The 11,930-nt window shown below is 41.2% G+C and overlaps 1 protein-coding gene across 1 annotated transcript in view; it reads left to right on the top strand.

Moving 5' to 3' along the window:
• Positions 1-1,196: 1,196 nt before the first annotated feature.
• Positions 1,197-11,930, top strand: part of GTDC1 (glycosyltransferase like domain containing 1) — a 533,399-nt gene continuing 522,665 nt past the window's right edge. Inside the window, exon 1 of the mRNA XM_061183712.1 lies at positions 1,197-1,304. The gene's annotated coding sequence lies outside the window, so the exon portion shown is untranslated. The remainder of the gene's footprint in view (positions 1,305-11,930) is intronic.

Below are 11,930 nucleotides of genomic sequence, written 5' to 3'. Positions count from 1 at the left end.
AGGTCATTCGGGTGGGCCCTAATCCAGTATGGATGGTGCCTTTATAAGAAGAGGGAAATCTGAACACAGGCACAGGCAGGGAGAATGCCATGTGAAATCAAAGAGACTGGAGTGAGGCAGCTGCAAACCAAAGAAAGCCAGGGATGCTGGCCGTCACCAGAAGCTGGGACAGAGAGATAGAACCGATCCCTCAAAAGGAAGCAGCCACCCTCCAACCTTGATTTTGGACTTCTAGCCTCCAGAACTGTGAGAGAATAAGTTTCTGTTGTTTTAAGCCACCTAATTTGTGGTACTTACAGCAGCCCTAGGAAACTAATACAGGCCCCAAACAAACCATGGTGAGGCTTTCAGTTTTCAGTCTCTGGGTTGGTCTAAAAATTCAAGATCAGTTTTTGATCCAACCATTCTCCTGGTGCCTGGGCTTTAACACATAAAGATCAGCAGGAATATCCCTTTTAGTTCTGAGATGCGTGTCATCAGGAAAAAGACAAACTGCTTACTCTTTTACCCAAGTGTCTTCTATAAGGTAATCTTTTTAATTAGGATAATTAAATTCTTATTTGAAAGGGCACCAAAGTGCAAGCATTATCGTCTGATTTCCTGTAAAGAGTCTTTTCCTGCCTCCTGTTCCACATGGTGTCCATTAACAGGAGAAGCACCAAGTGAGTCAGACGTTATGGTTATAGGTTTGCGGCTTGTGTCAGTGCTAAGAAGAGGGAAATGAGAAAGGAAAACATAAATTGGGAAACAGTGTCAGAGGGCAGGCCGAGATAATGGAAGTACCAGAAAGCAGAGGAAAAGGGTGTTGTGTGGGAACCAAAACCTTGCTTCAGGTAGGAAATGTCAGAAAAATACAGTAACGTTTCTAAATGAAAGGAAAGGGGGGTGGAATCCAAGCAGTCCATTATTGTGTTTTTTGGCAGTCTGAATTCAGTACCAGAAATGAGTGAAATGTGCCCTCTCCCCTGATTTATTACTGCTGTAGGATCTTAACCATTTTCAGCTCCAAGTCTCTTGGGAAATCGGCTAATAATTCCTGTGACGTCTTTACATCACTGAGATTTGGGGAGGATCTCGGGAGTTCTGTGAGTAAGGCAACATGAAAGCCCGAGGCAGGAGTGAGTCAGCTGAGGGGTGTTTTGGTATATTGATATATTGCTCTGGTAGCCAGTGGCCTCAAGCTGGGAATCAGTGAGACCAGGCTCTGGGACACATTCTCAGATGTGGCTGTGAACTCCGTTCTGCCCCATTACTCCTTGCCTACCGCTGCCCACCTACCCATGAGTGGACCACAGAAGACGCAGGTAAGAAAGTCAGGGGATGGTTCACTGAAAATCTCTCATCTCTTTCCTAAGAAAAACAAGCCCAACTCTATGTCTTCTTCACAGAAGCCAGCATGCCATCCTTTACATTGTATTTCTAGAAGATGGTATATCATCTTAAAAGCCTGGTTTAATTTGCTTTTCTCCAAGCTTTGTGGTATTTTTTATATGCCATTAGTCAGTTATTGCATGTTACTAGCAATAACAGTCCCACCTAATGTATTTAATTTGTTTTGAAAATCATAGCACATCTTTACACACAGAAGAGACAGCTTTTAACTCCATTGATGACTTCCTCTTTAAAAGTCCTCCTTTAAATCTCTAACCACAGTCTTCTTGGTTTTCTTCCTACCCACTGACCAAGCTCTGCTTTCTTCAACTCAATCTTTTTTTTTTTTTTTAAATTGCTGCATTTTGTTGACCCTCTAAAGGTGTTCTTTTTTTTTTTTATAAATTTATTTATTTATTTATTTATTTATTTTTGGCTGTGTTGGGTCTTCGTTTCTGTGCAAGGGCTTTCTCTAGTTGCGGCGAGTGGGGGCCACTCTTCATCGCGGTGCGCGGGCCTCTCACTGTCGCGGCCTCTCTTGTTGCGGAGCACAGGCTCCAGACGCGCAGGCTCAGTAATTGTGGCTCACGGGCCTAGCCGCTCTGCGGCATGTGGCATCTTCCCGGACCAGGGCACGACCCCGTGTCCCCTGCATTGGCAGGCTGATTCCTAACCACTGTGCCACCAGGGAAGCCCTCAACTCAATCTTTAAATGGTAGCGTTTCCAGGGTCCCTCTGAGGCTCTCTGCTCTCCTCGTTCTGATCACTGCGCTGAAGTCTCTTTTCCAACAAAGACTCAAAAATGCATCTTTCCAGTAAGACTTTGCTCCTGTCCACTAGACCTGCACATCCAAATGAATACTGGACATCGCCCCCTGACTGTCTCAAAAGCACCTCGAATTTGACATGTCCGAGATGGACGTGGCCATGTCTCCCTCCCGCCCACCATCCCCCACCTAAAACCTGGTGACTGTCACTTCCTGGGTCACTCAGGTAGAAATCTTGAGAGTCATCATGCCATAGCTCTAAATGGGTTATCAGGTCTTGTGAGTCATAGCCCCTGTTATCTCTCCTACTTGTTCCTCTTCCTCAATCACCATCATCATTCTGTTGTTTCAGGCGTCCATCAAATCTCAAGAATTGCCCTAATAGCCTTTTCACTGGTCACACTGGCCCCGGTCTCACCCAAGGTGCTGGCTGGTTCTAACACAGCGGGGAAGAGAGCTGTCACTGAGGGTCGATGGAGGAGCTGGCAGATAGAGGAACGCCCCCTTTCAGGCTCTTTAAAGATATTTCGTGATATTCTTCACATATGATTTTCTTGAACGTTGTTTCCTCACAGTCTTAATAACTGTTATGTTGACATATCTCCTTAAATATGGTTGAAAGAAGGTGCTCAAGAGAAATAACTAGTGCCCTTCCCTCCCCTTGCCACCTGTAACTATACTTGTGGTTTTATCACCTTCTAACTCGTTCCACATTCTGATATTGGCCAAAGGTGCTCTTTTGGTACTTTTATGCTTTCATGTCAATCTTCTCCTACCTAAACGTGTGAGCTTTTTAAAGCTGGCACCATCTTATCTGTAGTCCCACCTCTCCGTGAGTTATTGCCACCAAGTAGATATTCAATAAATGTACACTGATTTAATTCACTGGGGCAAATTTGATTATGCAAAGCCTTACTTTAAAATCCTTCAGCGGTTCCCCAAAGCACCCAAAATACAACTCATATTCCTTAGCTTGGTTCACAAAGCTTTCATGTGCTGGCTTCTCCTTGTCTCCGTTTCCATCAGCTCTCACCATCTCTCCAATTGCATCTGCCTGAACATACCTCTCTTTTTTTTTTTTTTTTTGTCCTTCAGAACATAGATCAAAGGTCACTTTCTTAAGCCCCTCTTTCCTGAAACCCTAGTCTTAGATGTGCATCTCCTTTGGGCTTCTGTACATGCTTCGTGAATGTGCTATCCAAGGGCTGGTTTCCCAAAGGCAACGTGTTCCTAGAAGGTCAGAACTGTGAACATTCTGGCTCCAGCACCTACTACAAAGCTGGAGACCCAGAAAGAACCTGGAAAATGTGTGAGTCCTCTGGAAAGAGATTTTCAGCAACATCGAGTCCCCACTGACCTTGGTCATTAGCCAAATAGAGGAATAATTCAGTGACAAGAGAGAAAATAACATAGAAAGTGAGCAATGTAAAAATAAGGAACTGTGGAAGGACCCCCAATGCAAACCAGAAATGTGTAATTTAACACACTTGAAGATTTTTGAAAGCCGTTTACAGGATTATATTAGGGCACAGATTTTACCCACATAGATTAACAACTTCATTTCTCACATAACCACTAATTACATACAACAGCAACAACGTACACTGCCGACATCCAGATATTGATCGAATTGTAAAATTACTGAGGCAAAACTCACTACAATCCAAGTGAGGTGGGTTAAAGGGAAACATGAATAAATAAGCCTACTACCTAATGCTGAATGTGAGCATAGCCTTTAAGCTATTTTTTTTTTTTAAAGCTATTTTATCAACGACTCAGATGGGGAACATGAACTAAATAAAAGAGGAAGAAGCCCAAAGTAATCTGAGATGCATTTTCTTCAACTTCTCTGGAATTTTCAATTACCTCAGTTTCCTGACAAAGCTTTGCTGATGTCAGTAATTTACAGTAACAATCAGCAAGATAACAGCAGGTTTGTGTGGGCCAGAGGTAAATTTGGGTCTGATATGAGTAATATATCCTGCACTGAAGGACAGTGGGAGGCATGAGAAAAGGCACAATTTCTATTAGTGATTTTTAAATAAAATGAAAACCACATGCATATATCACAGAGCAGGTGAATATGCAGTCCTCACTGTTCTTTCCCAGGAAATGTAACTACTTCCTTCTTGAATCCTAAGCGGCTTTTTTATAAGGACTCCACCATAGATGCTACTAGAAGACGCTCTGCTTTTGTATCTTAAAATTTTGTACACCAGAACGCACTGGGCGCGCATACCCTCAGTATTTAGGGAAATGTGGGTAATTATAAAAGAGGTAGCAAATACCATCTTTTCTTTGCACGGTGTACAATTATTTAAATGACTTTAAGGCAAACAAACGGAAAGTAGACAAAATAACCTTTTGCCAATATATGAATATTGCCAATATATTCATATTCAATATGTGAATCTTCTTTGTCCCAGAGTGTGAAGCCCACAGATCACGAAGGCATTTAGCTGGAACGTTGCAGTTCTTTGGGGTCAACAATGAAAACTTCATTTCTCATTGTAGGGTCCTGAATAGCCACTGACCGTGGGCTTTCCCTGAAAGTTGTTCTCTCGGTTTTCTCACGAAATTGCTGATATGAACTGGTTCTCTCATAATTTTGCTTTTTTCTGCTAAAGACAGAGAAACCAGAACATTTAAACTGCGGGTTCTGGTGGTGTTTCCTTGTCAATAAGATGAGGGGTTGTAAAGGAGTCTTAGGCTCCTTCCTATAAAGTTTACGTTATGAGGATGGCTCTGGTTAAAGGGACTTTCCCTGCTTAACATAAGAAGCTCCGAAGTCGAGGGGTGAGAGGCTATGCTTTCTCGTGAAAAATCCTGCCTTCCTGCTGTGTGACCTTGGCCAAGTTATCTCACTAAACCTCAGTTTACTTACCTTTAAAATGGGAATAATATATCAACAATTTCACAGAAAGGTTCTGGGACTCAAATGAGACAAGAGGCGTGCAAACAGTTTGCAAATGGTATCTAAGGCAGGCCCTGGTAAAGGGGCGGACGCGTGCAGCGTATGTATTTCATTGACTCTCATTTTGACCCTCTCCCGCAGTGTCCTTTTTTCCCTTCTGGGTTTGAGGGAAGTCTCCCTGTGATAACCTATTCCTAGAGTTAGGTCCACAGAGAGTTCTCTAAAAGGAACACAATAATTTCAGTACTTGGAAATTTTCCAGCATGTAATTTTTAGGGGGCCGGGATGGTCTCAAGATTCATCCTCAAAGAGACTCTTTGTTCCCTGGTGGGCGTGAGCCTTGGGTGGCTGAAAGAGGAAGGAATGCTTGACAATTATCAGTCCAATGAGAGACTTCAGAGCATGAGAACTGAGGAGGTTGCTCTGTCCTGATTCTAGATATGTGAGGCCTCCGCTGCTCTGAGCAGATAATCCAGGGCGATAATGAAGTAGTCACAAGGGTGAGCCTTTGTAACAAGGCAGCCGAGGCCCTGCTCACAGTTCGAACTTTCCCCTTAGCCCTTTTGCATATTTCAGAGAGAGACTTTTAAGTCACGAAATAGCCTTGCCTGTCAGAGTAATCGACCCATATGGGGAACTTCTTTTGTGACTTGACAGGGACTCAGGAGGGGAAGCTGCTGGAGATGAAAACTGATGATCCAAATAGCAGGAAAAGGCTTCTAGTTTACGATTATTGTTTTCCTTTGGCTAATTTTAATTCTGATGAATACTAAGTTTTCTTTGGTACTTTTTGTTCCTCAAGTCTTTTTTTTTTTTTTTTTCTGTTATGCTGTTCAGCCAAGTATTTCTTAAGCCTCTATGAAAACAATACTACATATTTCTTAAGCCCATGTAAACAGACATTTCCATGAAGACTGGCTTGAAAAATATATGTAGATGGCAACCTGAAAGGCCATTCCTATTGCAAAAATGAAAAGATTTGACAGATCAATAGGTAAATAGATAGATAGCATACTAAAACTTAATGTTAATTCAAACGGATTAGAATGATGTTAACCCTTGCCATCCTGTTAGTTACTTTCTGTTCCTCTAACAGTGTAAATATGTGGAATGCCTTGATATATGCTGATACTTGGATGGGAGGATAGATGACAAACTGTTTTAAAATGGGTCATTTGTGAACAAGTATTTACTGATTGCCAGTAAACACCAGTCATTGTGTTGGACAACAGGAATAGATGCGGAATAATAGATGAAAACTCATGTGCCAGCAGATCGTTATAGGGGCAACAGAGAGGAAGGAGTTCTGGTCGTTCTGTGAGACGTCTGCCCAGGGGAGCTAGGGAAGGCTTCAGAGAAAAGAGGCTATTTGAGTTTGGTGTTGAAGGGCCGATAGGAATTTAGCAGGTTGAGAAAAGAGGATAATGATGGAAGGCTTGGGAGTCTGAGGAGCGTGGTGTGGAAAAGGAATGACAAGCTCACCATCCTTCTCGAGCGTTCAGTTATAAACTCCTCGAATGGGACCAAAGTAAACTTCATATTTAAACCAAAAAATTAAAAATCCATACCGTAATAGATAAATTATATCTCCCTCCTCGGTATTAATTACCTGTTTTTCACAATTGCTAATGAATAAATAAATGAAGTAGCAATATTTGGGCATGAGCTATGTTGCTGATGGACAACCTCCTTGCATTATAGGGGGAAGAGGAGAGAAAGCCACTTCAAGTCGCCCCTGCCCAATAGAGATAAATATGGCTGGAACGTAACCATGAAAGCGACACAAGCACCTGATTGATAGGTCATCTCCCACTTGGATTCTGACCTTTCACCTAAAACAACACTGTCTAGTGACTTCCAGATGTGGATGCTTGAACATTAGTTAGCAGTCAAGACTGAAACCTTATTTCCCACAAGCTATGAATAAATGGGTGACATAAGAATATCATCTCATTATGACAAACACTAAAAGAGAAATTTGAAGAAATAATTTAAGCATTTTAATGAAGCTCTTGTTCTATCCCCTCTCCTGAAAACAGTATTTCAGAGTTAGCCTTTCTAACAGGAAATAGAATAGCTTGGCAAAAGGAACCACAACCGTATATCTAAACTGGCAGCATATTTGTATGGTGTGGCGTGATACCACCCTTTACTGGTTAAACTGTGTTTCATTATCATCTCCTTATTTCCACTTCTAATTCTAGCAGAACTATTTCCTATAAACAGGCCAGCTCTCTAGCAATTTCAAGCTTAAGAATTCTTTTTAAATGCCTGATCCCAACTTTATTAAGTAGTGTTTTCCCTCATTCTTAATTCTAAGCCCCTTGGGCACACACTTAGGTCTGTTACCATAAATGGAGAGAAAAATTAATTTACCACCAATTCCAACTGCATTGTGTATATGGATATTTATGTCGTCTGTGGTTTTTAAAAAAATGACTGCTTAGATTACGAATATCTATTTGATATTACTATAATACAATGAATCTACAGATTTGATCATTATAATATTATATGATACTACGGAATGCAAGAATCCTCCCAACAACCATCAAGTTAATCTTTTAAATTCAATTCATTTTATTTAAAAAATGCTATACTTTGTTTAATTTAAATAGCAGATATTTTCCATATTCTGGATTTGGGGGTACTGGGTTTTTTTGTTTATTTGTTTTTTAACATCTTTATTGGAGTAAAATTGCTTTACAATTTCTGCTTTATAATAAAATGAATCAGCTATATGTATATATATATCCCCATATCCCCTCCCTCTCGCGTCTCCCTCCCACCCTCCCTATCCCATCCCTCTAGGTGGACACAAAGCACCGAGCTGATCTCCCTGTGCTATGCAGCTGCTTCCCACTAGCTATTTTACATTTGGTAGTGTATATATGTCAATGCCACTCTCTTACTTCATCCCAGCTTACCCTTCCCCCTCCCCGTGTCCTCAAGTCCATTCTCTAGTAGGTCTGTGTCTTTATTCCTGTCCTGCCCCTAGATTCTTCAGAACCATTTTTTTTTTTTTAGATTCCATATATATTGTGAGCATACGATATTAGTTTTTCTCTTTCTGACTTACTTCACTCTGTATGACAGTCTCTAGGTCCATCCACCTCACTACAAATAACTCAATTTCGTTTCTTTTTATGGCTGAGTAATATTCCATTGTATATATGTGCCACATCTTCTTTACCCATTCATCTGTCAATGGACACTTAGGTTGCCTCCATGTTCTGCCTATTGTAAATAGAGCTGCAATGAACATTGTGGTACATGACTCTTTTTGAATTATGGTTTTCTCAGGGTATATGTCCAGTAGTGGGATTGCTGGGTCATATGGTAGTTCTATTTTTAGTTTTTAAAGGAACCTCCCCATACTGTTCTCCATAGCGGCTGTATCAATTTACATTCCCACCAACAGTGCAAGAGTGTTCCCTTTTCTCCACACCCTCTCCAGCATTTATTGTTTGTAGATTTTTTGATGATGGCCATTCTGACCAGTGTGAGGTGATACCTCATTGTAGTTCTGATTTGCATTTCTCTAATGATCAGTGATGTTGAGCATCCTTTAATGTGTTTGTTGGCAATCTGTATATCTTCTTTGGAGAAATGTCTATTTAGGTCTTCTGCCCATTTTTGGATTGGGTTGTTTGTTTTTTGATATTGAGCTGCATGAGCTGCTTGTATATTTTGGAGATTAATCCTTTGTCAGTTGCTTCGTTTGCAAATATTTTCTCTCATTCTGAGGGTTGTCTTTTCGTCTTGTTTATGGTTTCCTTTACTGTGCAAAAGCTTTTAAGCTTCATTAGGTCCCATTTGTTTATTTTTGTTTTTACTTCCATTTCTCTAGGAGGTGGGTCAAAGAGGTTCTTGCTCTGATTTATGTCATAGAGTGTTCTGCCTATGTTTTCCTCTAAGAGTTTTATAGTGTCTGGCCTTACATTTAGGTCTTTAATCCATTCTGAGTTTATTTTTGTGTATGGTGTTAGGGAGTGTTCGAATTTCATTCTTTTACATGTAGCTGTCCAGTTTTCCCAGCAACACTTATTGAAGAGGCTGTCTTTTCTCCATTGTATATTCTTGCCTCCTTTATCAAAAATAAAGTGACCATAGGTGCATGGGTTTATCTCTGGGCTTTCTATCCTGTTCCATTGATCTATATTTCTGTTTTTGTGCCAGTACCATACTGTCTTGATTACTGTAGCTTTGTAGTATAGTCTGAAGTCAGGGAGCCTGTATTCCTCCAGCTCTGTTTTTCTTTCTCAGGATTGCTGTGGCTATTCGGGGTCTTTTGTGTTTCCATACAAATTTTGAAAGTCTTTTGTTCTAGTTCTGTGAAAAATGCCATTGGTAGTTTGATAGGGATTGCATTGAATCTGTAGATTGCTTTGGGTAATTTGCACTGTCATTTTCACAGTGTTGATTCTTCCAATCCAAGAACATGGGATAGCTCTCCATCTGTTTGTAATCAACTTTAATTTCTTTCATCAGTGTCTTATAGTTTTCTGCATACAGGTCTTTTGTCTCCTTAGATAGGTTTATTCCTAGGTCTTTTTTTCTTTTTGTTGCAGTGGTAAATGAGATTGTTTTGTATCCATTCAGCCAGTCTATGTATTTTGGTTGGAGCCTTTAATCCATTTAAATTTAAGGTAGTTATCAATATGTATATTCCTATTACCATTTTGTTAATTGTTTTGGGTTTGTTATTGTAGGTCTTTTCCTTCTCTTGTGTTTCCTGCCTAGAGAAGTTCCTTTAGCATTTGTTGTAAAGCTGGTTTGGTGGTGCTGAATTCTCTTAGCTTTTGCTTGTTTGTAAAGGTTTTAATTTCTCTGTCGAATTGGAATGAGATCCTTGCTGGGTAGAGTAATCTTGGTTGCAGGATTTTCCCTTTCATCACTTTAAATATGTCCTGCCACTCCCTTCTGGCTTGCAGAGTTTCTGCTGAAAGATCAGCTGTTAACCTTATGGGGATTCCCTTGTATGTTATTTGTTGCTTTTCCCTTACTGCTTTTAATATTTTTTCTTTGTATTTAATTTTTGATAGTTTGAGTAATATGTGTCTTGGCATGTTTCTCCTTGGATTTATCCTGTATGGGACTCTGTGCTTCCTAGACTTGATTGACTATTTCCTTTCCCATATTAGGGAAGGTTTCAACTATGATCTCTTCAAATATTTTCTCAGTCCCTTTCTTTTTCTCTTCCTCTTCTGGGACTCCTATAATTTGAATGTTGGTGCATTTAATGTTGTCCCAGAGGTCTCTGAGACTGTCCTCAGTTCTTTTCATTCTTTTTTCTTTATTCTGCTCTGCAGTAGTTATTTCCACTATTTTATCTTCCAGGTCACCTATCCGTTCTTCTGCCTCAGTTATTCTGCTATTGATTCCTTCTAGAGAATTTTTAATTTCATTTATTGTGTTGTTCATCATTGTTTGTTTGCTCTTTAGTTCTTCTAGGTCCTTGTTAAACGTTTCTTGTATTTTCTCCATTCTATTTCCAAGATTTTGGATCATCTTGACTATCATTACTCTGAATGCTTTTTCAGGTAGACTGCCTATTTCCTCTTCATTTGTTTGGTCTGGTGGGTTTTTACCTTGCTCCTTCATCTGCTGTGTGTTTCTCTGTCTTCTCATTTTGTTTAACTTACTGTGTTCGGGGTCTCCTTTTCGCAGGCTGCAAGTTCGTAGTTCCCGTTGTTTTTGGTGTCTGCCCCCAGTGGGTAAGGTTGGTTCAGTGGGTTGTGTAGGCTTCCTGGTGGAGGGGGACTGGTGCCTGTGTTCTGGTGGATGAGGCTGAATCTTGTCTTTCTGGTGGGCAGGACTGCGTCCAGTGCTGTGTTTTGGGGTGTCTGTGACCTTGTTATGATTTTAGGCAGCCTCTCTGCTAATGGGTGGGGTTGTGTTCCTGTCTTGCTAGTTGTTTGTCATCGGGTGTCCAGCACTGTAGCTTGCTGGTCGTTGAGTGGAGCTGGGTCTTAGTGTTGAGATGGAGATCTCTGGGAGAGCTTTTGTCATTTGATATTACATGGAGCCAGGAGGTCTCTGGTGGACCAGTGTCCTGAACTCAGCTCTCCCACCTCAGAGGCTCAGGCCTGACACCAGGCTGCAGCACCAAGACCCTGTCAGCCACATGGCTGCCTGGTGAAGAGCCCGCAGACACCAATGATGCACAGGATGTTGAACACCGTGGAGCCCACAATGCCACAATGGTCCCCACTCCCACATCACCCTTGGTAATGAAGACGCCTATGACCGATGTGAACAGCTCTGGAGCTGAACTGCCCGCTGCCATGAACATGGCCCCAGCCACATCCTCGCTGAGGTGCAGGCACTCCTTTTTAAAGCCTCAGTCGGGGGTATTGTTTTTGTTTCTTGTGTTATTTTGTGACTTTGGCTTAACCTTTGTGGAATGTAAAATTCTCTATCGGTTCAAACCCACTGAGTCTCTGTAGGTGTGGTAATGTTCCAGAATTCTGAATCATAAGATGTGGATACTGAATAATTTTAGATAATGGCCACCAGTGAAAATCACATTAATCAGGAAACCATATCCAGATGCCTCCCTCAATGTCCAAAGTCAAAGATAAAGCATCACATTGCCATTGATTTCTTCTCCTTCCTTCTCCCTCTCTCCTCTGCACCCTCCCTTGTCCCTCTCCCTTTCCCCTCCCTCTTTACTCCTCCTTTTCCTCTTTTTTCTCTTTCATCCTCCTCCTCCACCTCCACCTTCTCCCCCTCCTCCTCCTTCTCTGTCTCTTCCTCTTCTTGTCCTTCTCCTTCTTCAATATGGACTAAAAATGGACCAACTACTCTATTCTGTCAGGGTATTATTCTTTTGCATCTGAAAACTCCATCTAGAAAAAAGTACAGTTGGGATTCCT

Source organism: Eubalaena glacialis, chromosome 1 (assembly GCF_028564815.1).
Source record: "Eubalaena glacialis isolate mEubGla1 chromosome 1, mEubGla1.1.hap2.+ XY, whole genome shotgun sequence".
Taxonomy (NCBI): Eukaryota; Metazoa; Chordata; class Mammalia; order Artiodactyla; family Balaenidae; genus Eubalaena; species Eubalaena glacialis.
Note: the sequence above shows the minus strand (reverse complement) of the source record. Positions and strands in the feature narration are given on the sequence as shown.